Source organism: Cupressus sempervirens, chromosome 4, assembly GCF_028749045.1.
Source record: "Cupressus sempervirens isolate cs-2001-9-10 chromosome 4, ASM2874904v1, whole genome shotgun sequence".
Taxonomy (NCBI): domain Eukaryota; kingdom Viridiplantae; phylum Streptophyta; class Pinopsida; order Cupressales; family Cupressaceae; genus Cupressus; species Cupressus sempervirens.
The window spans coordinates 130,037,407-130,054,195 of NC_143121.1; positions in this window are offsets into that span (position 1 = coordinate 130,037,407).

The window sequence follows — 16,789 nt, forward strand, 5'->3', positions numbered from 1 at the left end:
ATTTATAGTTAGACATTATAAACTAATCATAAGAATTAAATATTAATATTATATTTTACATTTATTTTTAATATAAAATTAAGTATAATGATTTTTATAATATAATTACAAGTAAAATGAATAGAAAAAAATGATTTTTTTTTAACATATAAAGATTTAAAACTAATCTACAAGTAGAAAAACTACAAAACTCTTGACAGACATGTGAAGAACTAGATATCTCTCACAATGATACATGTGGACAAATTCTTGCCAACATTCATCAACTAAGAAGCTTAGCATTCCTTCCAAATTACAGCATGATTTGTTCTACTTTTATTTCAACATATCTAGCAAAAAGTAGAGTTTGGATGCATTTTGAACACTTTAAACAATGAGGCTTACAAGGAAAAGGTATTGCGTAACCTACAGCTTTGTGGAGGTCGAAACTTGGGGCTACCTTCCTGCTATTCTTGTGGTGGTTACTTTCATCATAATAGTCATGGATTTGAGCTTAATGTGTCTTTTTCATTCATCTTGTAGGAAGGAAACTAAGATGCCATCTTGGAAAAATACAACATGCATTTTGACAGAATTGGATGAGTCATACATCATCTCTATTTTGATCGATCCTGTTATGAGAAACACATTTAGGTAGAATCTTGATCAGAGATGACCAAGCACAATGGTGGGGTTGTACATGAGATCATGCCAAGTCAATGTATTCATATTTGAATTGAAATGGAAACAAAAGAATAATGTAGTTTAAGAAGATTATAAAAGTCAAAGATAGTAAAATAATAATTCAAACAATAGAGTCAAACTTATTTATTGTAGTCTCAAGCAATAAAACAAAACAAAATAATGCATCTATCAATAAACAAGCCATTTACTAATAACAATAATAATAACCGAACTAAAAATAAGAAAAAATATAACACCTAAAATTTCTCCTTTTAGGCCACTTCTTTTTGTTGCCTTATCGCCTTTCTCATTTGAAATTTTGATGCTTACAAAATTGAAACCCTACATCTGTGTATTTATATTCTAAGTCTGTTCCTATGACCTTTTCTATTTCCTAAGTTTAAATCTAATTTTTATGAATCTTTTGTTAATTGCAAATGATAGAACATTACAAAATCAATATTCACTGGGAAAGAATGCCATTCATAAGCCACTTTCTCTTGGAACAATTCAATTTAAGAATTCTAAGAAAAGGAAAGAAAATTAAATGTATAGGTATTCTAAATTATTGCATTTTTCATTAAAACTTAGAGCTTAGCTATTTCCTTATTCTTTCTATATTATAATTTATTAAAACATAGGCATGTACTATACATTTTTCCTTATTTCATATTTCTATAATATATTTCTTTCACTTTTGTAATGTATTTCCCCTCACATGGGGTTTTTCAGCTCCCCCTTTCCACTAGTTCTTTATATTTAGTTATGAAAAGGTGACGTTGACTCTTTTGTACCAACTGAATATATTTTTTAGGCTTCAATATTAAAAAAATGTATTCTCTCTTTCTCCCATTTTTTGGTTACACGAATAAAACAACATATGTGGTTAGCAATAGTTTAGAAATTTTCTTTAAAAATCAAAACAGTTATGCACCACAATGTACGTTGAGGACATCACTTGCTATGGTGGGGGCAGCTTTAATTTTAGTTTTTAGTTGGGCTATGGTTATTGAGTCACTTTCTCTTTATCTACTAAAGTTATTGCCAACATGAATAAACACAAGATCTTTTGTTGGGTTGTAATGAGAATGACAAGTTCATATGATGATTGATGTAAGCAAGTCCTTCTATAAATCCCAAGGATTAGTATGTCATTCAAATATTTGAAGAGATGGGCAAGCATTTCTCCAAGTTCACCAACTCTCACAAGGAAGAACCTTTGGAAGATGGTAGACAACAATCAAATATACAACAAGAATACACAAATACTGGGCCAGACCATGGGCATGACTGATCGTGGGCATGAGTATTATTTAATCAAATTTTCTATACTATAGAAAATTGTATTGGGTCTATGGTCATGTTTGGAGCCCATGCTATTTTCAAGGAAAAAAATATTGCATAATAATGCACTGTAGAGGCATCAAATATATAAAAGAAATCTCTTTATTGGATTTACATTGCAGTGTTTTGATTGATGCTTGTCTATACTATATTTTTCCATTCTAATTTCCACAATGTTTCTCCCTCTATATTGTAGCCACCCTTCAAATTTTGTCCTCTTGAGATTGATTTAGAAGCTATATATAGTTTTTTGGATGCTCACATCACAAAATTATAGAATTTTTCAAATCCATCATTAATAGAAACTAACATTTAAAATAAGTTTGTGTTTACACTTGTCTTATTCTTTATTGGGTTCTTACTTACCTTCATTCTCATACTCTTGAACTGCAACACTATTCATGATATTTAAAATTATTCATTTAGTTAGTGGGGTCCTTAGAGATTTTGGGAGGTCATTGAGATCAATCTCAATAGGACAAATGTGGGTCATTTGTGGGGATATAATAAATTATCTCACATGCAAAAGGAAAAAAAGCTTGAATTGAAAAACTACATAAACACAACATAGGTAGTAGACGAGTTGATGAATTTGGAATACATAAACACACCATAGGTAGTAGATGCATTGATGATTTTGGAATATATCTCTTTTGCATCTAACAAACTTCGAAATGGTCCTATGTTGTAGGTGCCTCCCCTTCTTCTATGTTAATCATATCGAATATATTTACTTGTATTTAGACTAACAAACTGCTATTTTAACCATAATATATGTTTCTAATAATTTACTTTGTCTCAAAACCTACCTTCCACTATTCATATAAGACAGGGACTCAAGATCAAACAGAGGTCTTGTTATTTATTATTTTCACCCCAACAAATTTACTAAATGTGAATTTCCCTACCTCTATTCTTATGGTGACTCATTTTCATCGAATGAAATTGTGTTTCTTACGATGGTGTTCTTCCCTCTAGCTTCAATAAATGCATTTAAAGGTGAAGATCATTTAAGTGAAAGAATACCTTTTAAAATTTACCCCCTACATTTTGGTGCTAGCTATCCTTCCTACAAAACACACCAAAAGTCAAACTTTTCTTCTTCTTCATATCACAGAAAATGAAGAACAAATGCTAAGAATTTCATAAAAAAATCGTTGTTTTTTTTTAATTTTCTGATTTTTCATCAAAGATGCATTTTTTAGGGAGGATAGTCATGCCCCTACATTTTAAAGATAATCTCAACATTTGGTTTTAAATTCTTTTTCTTAAATACTAGAAATCACACCTTTGTCTGCAATGGGTGTGCTAAAGATGTGTGAATAGCTAATTAGGAACAATTTAGTCTATTTTGGTACATACATGTGCATTGAACTAAAGAGCATTTAGACAATTATCTTGTTTGTGCAACAAAGCTTTAGACAATGATGTTGCTTTTTCCAGCATCCAACCTCCCTTTGCCACCATGCGAGATTCGTAAACAAATATGAATTTCCATTAGTTAATGTCTCTCTATTCCACCATAGATTATTTGGAACAAAGTGTGGACTTATATTAGATAATGTTGTTGCAACAACCCTAGTAGACAAGACATTTAGTCTCGTGGGATATCCACCATTGGATTGTTGGGACTCGCAAGAAAATGCAATTGATAGATGCAAAGCTTGACTCTCCAACCTTTGGAAACATCTTTCCTATCCCCACTAGATTAACGGGTTTAATGTCCCCTCCATAAGTGGAGGTCATTGAGAGGGACAAATAAGGGTCTATCTTTCTATGCCTTTATCCCCTTATACTTGTCAATATATAATGCATCTAAGGAGTCAAAGCATAAAATATTTCCAACTGCATTATTGGACATGTCATTCATAATTCTACTAATTGGTATGTTCAATTTTATAGAGGAGAGAGTGTCAAATGAGGAAGCTACACTGAAATTGTATGAGATGTGTCATTTTCAATGGATATGTATGAAGTTACATAATAATTGTTGGCTCAAATATATTGTAGTTCATCTATTCTTTCTTCTTTCTCACTTCTCTTGGTTGTATATTTTTCTCACCCTAAGAGTCTTAATTTACACCATGTCATTATTTTTTGCTATACATGTTTTTTATAATTAAAAGATAATATATTTATGTTAATTTATGTAATTATTATTGATAAAAAGAAAATAGCTAATTTATAAGAATGCTAAAAATATTTGAATAGATTTATGAGTTTTTAAATCATATAATTTTCGTTATAAATAACAAATTTAGCACTTTATATCTAAATTTTGGGAGAAAATTGTCTCTAAAGAGAAATATAATGTTTAGTATTTAAAAGAGATATTTCAAAAGCTCTTTAGTGAAGAAACACTCCATCAAAATTTAATCTTACTAAACATATTATTTAAATGAGATTGAAGATTACAAAAGTATTAATTTGAAAGCAAAATTTAAAATTAGGAATGAAACTATACAAAATTATTGCTAAACTTAAAATTTTTATTAGCATCACCCCAAAAAAAAAAATTATTGTCACAAGACAAACAATATAAAATTAAAAGACTTATCAAACTTTTTAAAAATTACATATATTGGTTGATCCATAAAAACTAATGTACATTTTTAAAAATTCTTTATTTTATTTTTATTAAATAAGATACATATACTATTTTATTAATAAAAAATAATAATTTATTATGTTATCTTATTTATAAATTATTAAATAAGAAAATTATTTAAGGATTAAGAATGCAATAGACCATAGCTAATAAATCATCATCAATTACAACACATTTAAAATATTTTTAAAATTAATATATAAGATGATAAAAGTTAATTGTTCATACAATTGCTAAATGAATATGTTAGACTATTTAGGAAGTGTTAAAAGTAAGAGATCAAACTCATTTTTATTTAATTTTCTATTGTTTGGTTTATACATGAAAAATTTTCTAGCTTCCTCAATAAATAGATGAGAAACTTTTATTTTTGTGTGTGTATATATTTGATGAATAAGGCCATTTCTATTAATTAAAATATTAAAGTACATATTGACAAAAGAAAAAATAGGGGATACAAGATCACCTTGAAAGTCCGCATGGCCAACGATCGAAAGGCAATACAACTATTCATAATAAAAAAACATCTACCTCAGGTAGCAAGGGGAGTGCCTACAGAGGGAGGTAGATCAAATTTATCTCTATCTCCCCAACCATTTGTGGGATATAGGGGTGAGTCAAGAATAGACCATCCATCATAAACTTCTTTTTCTTTTTCTTTCTCTCTTAAAGCCCTAGGAGGCAAGATCACTAGATCTAGGTGAGGGAATTACCTTTTAGAGGAGGAATTAGGCATGCTAGGTGGCCAAGTGGGAGCATGAGCAATAGAGGGAGTCCAACCAGTAAGGGTAGGGGGTGACCATCTAGAGCCACACCACACTAGAGAAATAGAGTGACACCTACAACTATCATTTCCTTTGCCAGGAGAGCAACGGGGGTCCTAGGACCTCGAGGTGTACGATCGATGGGTAGAGGAGCTTCAACCATGAAGGCAACCATAAGATGAAGAAAAATTAATAGAAGTAGAGTCTAGAGGCATCTCGACAACAATACATGGGGCATTTCCCCTATGGTTAAGCAACTCCTGAAGGTGGGCCACCTCAAGCACAAGCTTGTTAGCTTACACTTGAATCAACATCATATAATTGTTACTATTAGAGTAATAAAGTATTTTCTTATTAATTAAATCATATTAATTTAATTTTTTAGTCACTTATTATCTCTAGTTTACTTAAGCTAAGCTTTGGGCATCTAATAATTTATTCTTTTATCATGCAACCTAGGTTAGTTACTTCTTAGGGTTTTGATCCTCTTTATAAGGACAATCTCTCTTTGTAATTATTACATTAATTCACTTTTGATTATAACAATTTCTCTTTATACTCATCAATAATGTCTTATCTGTGGATCTAGGAATTCTAGCCTCCATAGCTTTTGCTTGTCTCTTTTTGTGACAGGTGTTTGCATGCAAGTGATTGTTAAGAGTTGTGGGGTTGAACTTTCATCAACTTTAACATGGTATTAGAGCACTAGATCTTCATGCCCATGTTCTATTTTTTAGAGGTTGTATTGACCTAGGCATGCAAAATAGGGTGTGCAATTTGTTTGGTTAGTGCTTTCAATGTGCAAGGCAAAAGGGTCAATAATATTTTTTTCGAGATCCATCTGCTCCTCCCATGGGTCATGCACACGTTCTTTGGAGGACTTACCTGAGTTTTTTCCATAAATAGAACACTTTGACCAAAACTAAATTTTTCATTGGTGCACTTTATTGAAAATTATATGTGTTCTTTGGTTTGAGCACCTATATATTGTACCTTCCAACTCTCACATGCCTATTGGAGGTGGGTTGTCCTTCTTCTGTCCTTGTGCATGCACTTTACAAATTGACATGGTGAGATCCTAGTCCACATTGATGGCACTTCCCTTCTCCAAAGTACAAAACACTTTGGAGTTCCCACCATCCTCCATGTACTAGCAACTAACTCACCCTTTTTGTAGCACATGTGTTTGGGCCAATCCACATGGCTTTGGAGGATTTTGTTTAAAGCAATGCACGTTCCTTGCACATGTCAGCATTGGTACAATTTTTTTTTTGCTCTCTAATTTTTTTGGAGACCTCAGCATTCATGAGTCTTTGTGTATGTTCTTGGGCCCTTTTTGGAAAACTCACCATGTGCCCTCTAATAATGACCCCTCCTCTACTAAATGTCCTCTAGTCACGAGCTTGTACTCCACCATTGACACTAGTTTTTTGGTAGTTTTTTTGTAGATGGGTGATTTATTTAATGGCCTTATTTAAGGTTGGAAGATTTGTGGATGCTGATATCAATGCTTCTTTTTGTATGCTCAAACTTTGGTTTCTTTCCACCCTTTACTCCACACTAATTGGCATTTTTGGCAGTTTGGAGGGTTGGCATGAGATAGACTCCTTACTACATGACACTTTTCTTCATTGAGCATGCGACCCGAGCTTTGATGCTAAGTATGAAGGAGACATTTTTTGACTTTTGATAATTTCTTTTGGTCCACATCAACTTCTCTAAATGATGCATTTTCCAATGCTCAACCCCCTATAGACCTTTTTTCTGGACCTGACCTTGGAGGCTTCTTCATTCAATGGTGAGTTCGATGGAGGTTTTGTGCTATTTTTTGGGTGCATGCATATACTAGTGGGCCCCATCCGCTGATTGTGTGCGCTCCTTAGAATATAGGATTCTTCCCTCACCTTTGTCTTCTCATGATTTTCATGTGGGGGAACTTATTTGGTGTGGGACCACCCATTTTTTTGTCACATGAATTTTTGGCCACCAGATTCTTCTTCCAGCACCAACCCTTTGTTTTCTGACTTGTTTTTGGCAATCATATATTTTTCTAATAGGGGTCACTTTTCTAGCATTTTTTTCCTCGATGGTCATTTGACCATCAAATTTATGCTTGTCATATACTGATGTTAGCATTACATCAACCCTCCTGTCATCCCTTCAGGCCTTGTTTGTACCTACCTTCCACTTTTTTCTCATATCTTGGGTATATGAACTCTATTTTCTGCAAATGAGATATCACCAGAAAGTTGGTTTTGAGCTTGTCACAGTGGTATAGGTAATTTAAAGTTTTGATGCTTTTTTATGGCTTTTTTGCTATCAAATAAAGGGTTCTATTTTGCATTCCGGGACACATATCTTAAGCATCTGATATATGATTTTGGAATTCTTTATATTGTTGGCAAGGTTTGGGGATCAATTTTGTTGCTTCAAATGATTTTTCATGGGTTGTACTATCTATTGTATTAGCCTTATGTCTCTTCTGGTCTATTTAGACATCATTTGTATGCATCCTTGCAAACACACTAAGATAAAGTGCCATATTGCATCTGTATTTTTGTTTAAGTCATTTTGCCTTGTTTTGCCTTTTGATTCAAGTAGTGTCATCTAAGGACACTTGTACAAATTATTTTATTCTTAAGATTCACCATATGTTGTGCCTTATTGTGTATGCACTACTCTGATTAAAGTGTCATGTGGGGTTGATGTGTTTCCTTTGTTTGTCATCTTCCTTTGTCCAATGAGTGTCCCTTCCATAACATCAGCCTCATTACATGTCTAAGATTGATCACCTTTATACAAACATATGTATTATTTTGTGCATCTTTATCATGGTTCCGTGACATGCACTTATTTTGGCCCACTTTTCTAGTTTCCTATCACCTCACCCTTGTCTGCATTAGGGGGGGGGGGGGGGGGGGGTTTCTATTGTTGTTCCTTATGCTTCCTTGGTTTGATGGAGTGAGAAATATATTCAATATTTATTCCTATGTACTAGGCAGATGCATTGACAAGGTACCTATAAATTTCGATGAGATGGATCATTTACCATATAGACACTCTTATTTTTGTTCCTACTTTGGTTGCAACCTTCCATGTTTGGTCTATCATCTCTTTAGGCTTTGGAGTTTTATATCATATATATCTTTGTGTTCAATTGTTTTCCTTTGTGTGCCTCCTAATTTAGGTAGTGTCTTCTCAGAGAACTCGTGCATATTATAGTCTTCTCTACCTAGTCAGGTTCTATTTCAATGGAGGTTCTTCAAATCAGTAGTTGCTTTTGATAGAGCTTTGCAACTTCTACATGCTTTAGTGGCGTTCTTCATGATCATCCTGTGTTCCTATCTTCTGGGACATTCCCTAGTTTGGAGGCTTCTTCAGTCCTTCACTAGTTCTTTTCAAAATTATTTCCACCTCTTTTTGGAGTAGGGTTTTTCCCATGTGGTTTTCTCTATTTCTTCTCTTTTCAAAGATTTGGTTGTGCTTGGGTACCTCATAAGGCTTTTTTCGTCGGGACCCAAATTTGATTTTAGTAGTATTTTCTAGGTTTTTAGCTACTCTTTAACTTTATCTTAAGGGGGTGTTTTAGAGTAATAAAGTATTTTCTTATTAATTAAATCATATTGATTTAATTATTAAGTCACTTATTATCTCTAGTTTACTTAAGCTAAACTCCTTAGATTATCCTTAGTTTACTTAAGCTAGTTGATTTAATATTTATGCTTCGACTCCTTAGATGCATTATATATTGACAAGTATAAGGGGATAAAGGCATAGAAAGATAGACCCTTATCATTTATGCTACCTCTATTTAGACCCTTATTTGTCCCTCTCAATGACCTCCACTTATGGAGGGGACATTAAACCCGTTAATCTAGTGGGGATAGGAAAGATGTTTCCAAAGGTTGGAGAGTCAAGCTTTGCATCTATCAATTGCATTTTCTTGCGAGTCCCAACAATCCAATGGTGGATATCCCACGAGACTAAATGTCTTGTCTACTAGGGTTGTTGCAACAACATTATCTAATATAAGTCCACACTTTGTTCCAAATAATCTATGGTGGAATAGAGAGACATTAACTAATGGAAATTCATATTTGTTTACGAATCTCGCATGGTGGCAAAGGGAGGTTGGATGCTGGAAAAAGCAACATCATTGTCTAAAGCTTTGTTGCACAAACAAGATAATTGTCTAAATGCTCTTTAGTTCAATGCACATGTATGTACCAAAATAGACTAAATTGTTCCTAATTAGCTATTCACACATCTTTAGCACACCCATTGCAGACAAATGTGTGATTGCTAGTATTTAAGAAAAAGAATTTAAAACCAAATGTTGAGATTATCTTTAAAATGTAGGGGCATGACTATCCTCCCTAAAAAATGCATCTTTGATGAAAAATCAGAAAATTAAAAAAAACAACGATTTTTTTATGAAATTCTTAGCATTTGTTCTTCATTTTCTGTGATATGAAGAAGAAGAAAAGTTTGACTTTTGGTGTGTTTTGTAGGAAGGATAGCTAGCACCAAAATGTAGGGGGTAAATTTTAAAAGGTCTTCTTTCACTTAAATGATCTTCACCTTTAAATGCATTTATTGAAGCTAGAGGGAAGACCACCATCGTAAGAAACACAATTTCATTCGATGAAAATGAGTCACCATAAGAATAGAGGTAGGGAAATTCACATTTAGTAAATTTGTTGGGGTGAAAATAATAAATAAAGACCTCTGTTTGATCTTGAGTCCCTGTCTTATATGAATAGTGGAAGGTAGGTTTTGAGACAAAATAAATTATTAGAAACATATATTATGGTTAAAATAGCAGTTTGTTAGTTTAAATACAAGTAAATATATTCGATATGATTAACATAGAAGAAGGGGAGGCACCTACAACATAGGACCATTTCAAAGTTTGTTAGATGCAAAAGAGATATATTCCAAAATCATCAATGCATCTACTACCTATGGTGTGTTTATGTATTCCAAATTCATCAACTCGTCTACAACCTATGTTGTGTTTATGTAGTTTTTCAATTCAAGCTTTTTTTCCTTTTGCATGTGAGATAATTTATTATATCCCCACAAATGACCCACATTTGTCCTATTGAGATTGATCTCAATGACCTCCCAAAATCTCTAAGGACCCCACTAACTAAATGAATAATTTTAAATATCATGAATAGTGTTGCAGTTCAAGAGTATGAGAATGAAGGTAAGTAAGAACCCAATAAAGAATAAGACAAGTGTAAACACAAACTTATTTTAAATGTTAGTTTCTATTAATGATGGATTTGAAAAATTCTATAATTTTGTGATGTGAGCATCCAAAAAACTATATATAGCTTCTAAATCAATCTCAAGAGGACAAAATTTGAAGGGTGGCTACAATATAGAGGGAGAAACATTGTGGAAATTAGAATGGAAAAATATAGTATAGACAAGCATCAATCAAAACACTGCAATGTAAATCCAATAAAGAGATTTCTTTTATATATTTGATGCCTCTACAGTGCATTATTATGCAATATTTTTTTCCTTGAAAATAGCATGGGCTCCAAACATGACCATAGACCCAATACAATTTTCTATAGTATAGAAAATTTGATTAAATAATACTCATGCCCACGATCAGTCATGCCCATGGTCTGGCCCAGTATTTGTGTATTCTTGTTGTATATTTGATTGTTGTCTACCATCTTCCAAAGGTTCTTCCTTGTGAGAGTTGGTGAACTTGGAGAAATTCTTGCACATCTCTTCAAATATTTGAATGACATACTAATCCTTGGGATTTATAGAAGGACTTGCTTACATCAATCATCATATGAACTTGTCATTCTCATTACAACCCAACAAAAGATCTTGTGTTTATTCATGTTGGCAATAACTTTAGTAGATAAAGAGAAAGTGACTCAATAACCATAGCCCAACTAAAAACTAAAATTAAAGCTGCCCCCACCATAGCAAGTGATGTCCTCAACGTACATTGTGGTGCATAACTGTTTTGATTTTTAAAGAAAATTTCTAAACTATTGCTAACCACATATGTTGTTTTATTCGTGTAACCAAAAAATGGGAGAAAGAGAGAATACATTTTTTTAATATTGAAGCCTAAAAAATATATTCAGTTGGTACAAAAGAGTCAACGTCACCTTTTCATAACTAAATATAAAGAACTAGTGGAAAGGGGGAGCTGAAAAACCCCATGTGAGGGGAAATACATTACAAAAGTGAAAGAAATATATTATAGAAATATGAAATAAGGAAAAATGTATAGTACATGCCTATGTTTTAATAAATTATAATATAGAAAGAATAAGGAAATAGCTAAGCTCTAAGTTTTAATGAAAAATGCAATAATTTAGAATACCTATACATTTAATTTTCTTTCCTTTTCTTAGAATTCTTAAATTGAATTGTTCCAAGAGAAAGTGGCTTATGAATGGCATTCTTTCCCAGTGAATATTGATTTTGTAATGTTCTATCATTTGCAATTAACAAAAGATTCATAAAAATTAGATTTAAACTTAGGAAATAGAAAAGGTCATAGGAACAGACTTAGAATATAAATACACAGATGTAGGGTTTCAATTTTGTAAGCATCAAAATTTCAAATGAGAAAGGCGATAAGGCAACAAAAAGAAGTGGCCTAAAAGGAGAAATTTTAGGTGTTATATTTTTTCTTATTTTTAGTTCGGTTATTATTATTGTTATTAGTAAATGGCTTGTTTATTGATAGATGCATTATTTTGTTTTGTTTTATTGCTTGAGACTACAATAAATAAGTTTGACTCTATTGTTTGAATTATTATTTTACTATCTTTGACTTTTATAATCTTCTTAAACTACATTATTCTTTTGTTTCCATTTCAATTCAAATATGAATACATTGACTTGGCATGATCTCATGTACAACCCCACCATTGTGCTTGGTCATCTCTGATCAAGATTCTACCTAAATGTGTTTCTCATAACAGGATCGATCAAAATAGAGATGATGTATGACTCATCCAATTCTGTCAAAATGCATGTTGTATTTTTCCAAGATGGCATCTTAGTTTCCTTCCTACAAGATGAATGAAAAAGACACATTAAGCTCAAATCCATGACTATTATGATGAAAGTAACCACCACAAGAATAGCAGGAAGGTAGCCCCAAGTTTCGACCTCCACAAAGCTGTAGGTTACGCAATACCTTTTCCTTGTAAGCCTCATTGTTTAAAGTGTTCAAAATGCATCCAAACTCTACTTTTTGCTAGATATGTTGAAATAAAAGTAGAACAAATCATGCTGTAATTTGGAAGGAATGCTAAGCTTCTTAGTTGATGAATGTTGGCAAGAATTTGTCCACATGTATCATTGTGAGAGATATCTAGTTCTTCACATGTCTGTCAAGAGTTTTGTAGTTTTTCTACTTGTAGATTAGTTTTAAATCTTTATATGTTAAAAAAAAATCATTTTTTTCTATTCATTTTACTTGTAATTATATTATAAAAATCATTATACTTAATTTTATATTAAAAATAAATGTAAAATATAATATTAATATTTAATTCTTATGATTAGTTTATAATGTCTAACTATAAATATATTGAAAACAAATAATAGATCTAAGTTTTAATAAATTATAATACAATAAAGAAAGTACTAATTAACCCTGAGTTCTAAAGAAAATTGCAATAACCTAGAACCTTTGATAGTTTTCATTGGGTTATTAAATTGAAGTAACAAAATAAGACTAGAAACTAAGACACAAATGTAGATATCTCCTGAAATAGACCAGAGGTCTAATCAAATAGCACTGGAATTTCCAATTCATCTATTTTTTATATGATTGATAATATCGAGAGCATTGAATTTTCTATGTCAATTTCATATCCAATGAAGCCATTTGTTTGTTTGCATGCAAAGAAGTGCAAAAGTGGAAATGGGCATGGGTTTGATCTAAAACTCAGATTCATAATTGCTAGCTATTATCCACATGAAAATTATTATATTGCCCAAGTTATTTAGAATGCAAAACAAAACAAAAAAGTGGATTGACCATAGAATGAGAGAATATAGATCTAATCAAGTCTTGTTCAAACCATGAGTCCCAATTCAGTCTTTGTAATACTAAATTAGGATTGCTCGATCTTTCTCTAGAGGTTAGTATTTGATAAGTTTTCATCTGCAAGTCACGACTTAGAATCTCACGAAGTCATTGGATAAAAAATGTTAAACTCGAGTCCAAAAACAATGTATGGGTATATCAAACTATAGAATAAGGAAAATATAGATGCCCCCTAATGGATATTGTGGATTACTCAAATCATACTTAATTGTCCACTCTTAATTATGTTATTCCATATGATTGATAATAAAGGATAGGCTGAAATTAATCGATCAAATTTATAGTTTCCAATCACAATTTCAAATCCAATCGAAGCATTTTCCCCTATGAACAAAGAGAGTGAAGTGCATTTGGGCCTTGGCTTGCTCGAAAGACTTATGGCTTAAAAATGTCTACTTGTAGTCATTGAAGTAAAACTGCAAACTTGTTTAGAGATGAGGTGGACAGTAGGTGTGAAATGTCGCAGTACTATCAAGGAATCATAAGCTTATCGAGTTAGAAATTTCCTTGAAGGGTATGACAACGATGATGTCGTGGACGGTATTCTAGAGTCCCGTTAGCAATTTTTTAGGAATGAATGACAAACTCGACCTTATATGGAAATATATTAATAAGAAATTTTTGGAATAAATCCCATCAAAACACATTGATAAAAAAATCAGTAATGGATTTAGGGTAGGAACCCTAATCCTACAAATTTAATTTAGATCTTTTAAAAGGCTGGTGGTTTCATATATTATTTTTATAAAAATTAACGTTATAAAATTACATATATATTCTAATGACATCGTGTTAAAAATATATATAATAGAAAGATATTTCTATTTCCAACTCAAAACAACCATCAAACCATTTCAGAATCAACTACTTAATATCAAAGTAAAAAATAAAAGAAAAATATGGAGAACCTTGTGCCAAAGCTTCTTTATACATCTCATAAAATCTTCCTTAATCAAAGGTTTTAAGAAAAACTATCCATTTCAAGACCTTTTGAGTCGACCACATCCTTCAAAGAATCATCAAATTCTTCAAGAGTGAGATGTGATTCAAGCTCGAGAACACTCATATCTCTTTGCATAGTTGTATCTTCTTTCAATGTCAAAGCTGCAGCTAATTGTTTTGCAATATTTTACTTATCTTGGAGGGAATTATCTTTGTGCCTCCTGAATTCATCCCTCTCATCCTAGACTTTATCTGCGAGTGTCATCAATTGGAAAAATGAAGCCTAGATATCTACTCTTGCATTTTTGGTTTCAGATTCAAGTTAGAAAATAACAACTCTAAGTTTGTTGGATATTTAGAACAACCTTTTCCAACTTCTTTGGCATGGCTACCATTTTTTTCTCTTTAAAATGCATGTGAAAAGAATTTTGAAAGAGAGAGAAACAAAAGGAAAGATTTAGTTTTATAAACTGTACAGTAGTATGCAGTAGTGCAACCTACAAACCCTAGGATAAATGATCTAGAGCTTGTTGTAATGAAAATTTTACCATAGAATAAACATATAAGCACAATACTTGCCCAAGTGGAAAGTCTCTTCAATATTTGGTTCCAATCCTCTTTTGTTGACATACTAATTTCCACTCACTGTAGGGTTGTCTTTCTTTGTGGGTAGTAGGGATTTCTCATGTTATGTTGAGCATGGTCCTTGTGTTCTGCAAGAACATCTCGACCAATTGACTACGTTTTATAAACAACAAGGGGATTTTATCATTCATAGAAATCGGATACTAAGTAAATGTTAAATTCTTGTATAGCAATTTGTGTAATAATTCTCAACATTGATTTTCGAGATTACATGATTTATTATAAGATCTCAAAAGCGCATAAAGTTCAAAATCAAAGGCTGGATTAGCAGAGGAGAAGCTTTTAATTGTGTTTGTAAATTTATAATGATGAATAATTGAGTCTAAAAGCTTGAAATATTTCTTGATTTAACTGTATGACCCTTTTTAAACCAACATATCAAAACAAACTTTAGAATTGATGGGGAAAAAAAGTAAAGAAACATTTTAACCTATATTACAAAAAGGTGACATTTTCAACTGAATCTAGTTGTTAAGTCTTTACTTGAGCCTAAATGTTAAAAAATCATGATGCAATCTTACATACACAATATATGAACCTTAAAACATTATGCTCTAATACTTCAAAATATTTTCTTATTCTACTCTATGTTACTCAAAAAATTCCTATCACCTGAAAACATCACATGTCATGTATGAAAATTGAACTTACCATTTCCATAGAAAGAGATAATAATATAATTTAAATCATGATTTATGTTTCGTCCCATTTCATTTCGATAGAAATCAGCATGGGGAAGTTGAAGACAATTCTATCAAACATCCCCTTTCTTAGAATCTGAAGCTTATTCATAGAGGAAGATGATTTGAACTATTTTAGGTAGAAAGATTCTTCTTCAACCTATGGTAAATGAAGTGCTTCTTTGGGATTTGGTGATGATTAGGCACATTAAGTGTAACTTTTTCATTGCAGGACTTATGGGCCTGGACATTATATGAGAATACCCTACCAACAAAAGAGAATGCTTGGATTTCTAATATTGGTATTTCTAAAAACTATGAAAATAATCCCGAGCAAAGGAAATATTTTTTATGTATGTGATTCTCGTGTCCTTGTCAAAGCATGCCCCCAAAAAAGGATAATCATGTGGACATTTATTATTTGTGTTTATAGCATGAAAATTCTATTTTTTGATGTTTGATGAAAGTTTTCAAATAAGAAAAAAGAAGATCGTGACGAAGAGAAAGGATAGGTTACAGCTTGATCATGAATGAGTGTTGGAAAAGATTAAATTTAGTTAACATATTTATCTCTTTCATTAATCTTCTCATTGTCCAGAAAGTTTGAAAGTGAAGGTAGTAAAGAAATCAGAGAGGTCACATTAAAGATGGAGTTTATGTGATTTGGACCTTGAACAAATAAGCTTTTTGTAAAATGTGATAAGACTACTTATAAGGAGAAAGGGAGAGTCCGATTTTTGTTGATGTGAAAGCTAAATAATGCCAAAAAGGGAATAAGGAAGTGAAATAAGCGGCAGTTTGGAAATTCACCAGATAAGAAAGTGCTTTAATAATATTTGATACATTCATCAGAGGTCAAATTTTGTGGTTGTTATGAGCCGCAAATCATAATCTATTGCTTTCTCGTTTCTTTCTCCCTCAGTTGAAATTATAAAAATCTCTTTAATTTTCGTTGAAGACCAAATCTTAGATTCCTCTTTTGTTTCTTTGATCTTTTTTTGAAATAGTAAAATACATCTTAATATTCTTTGAA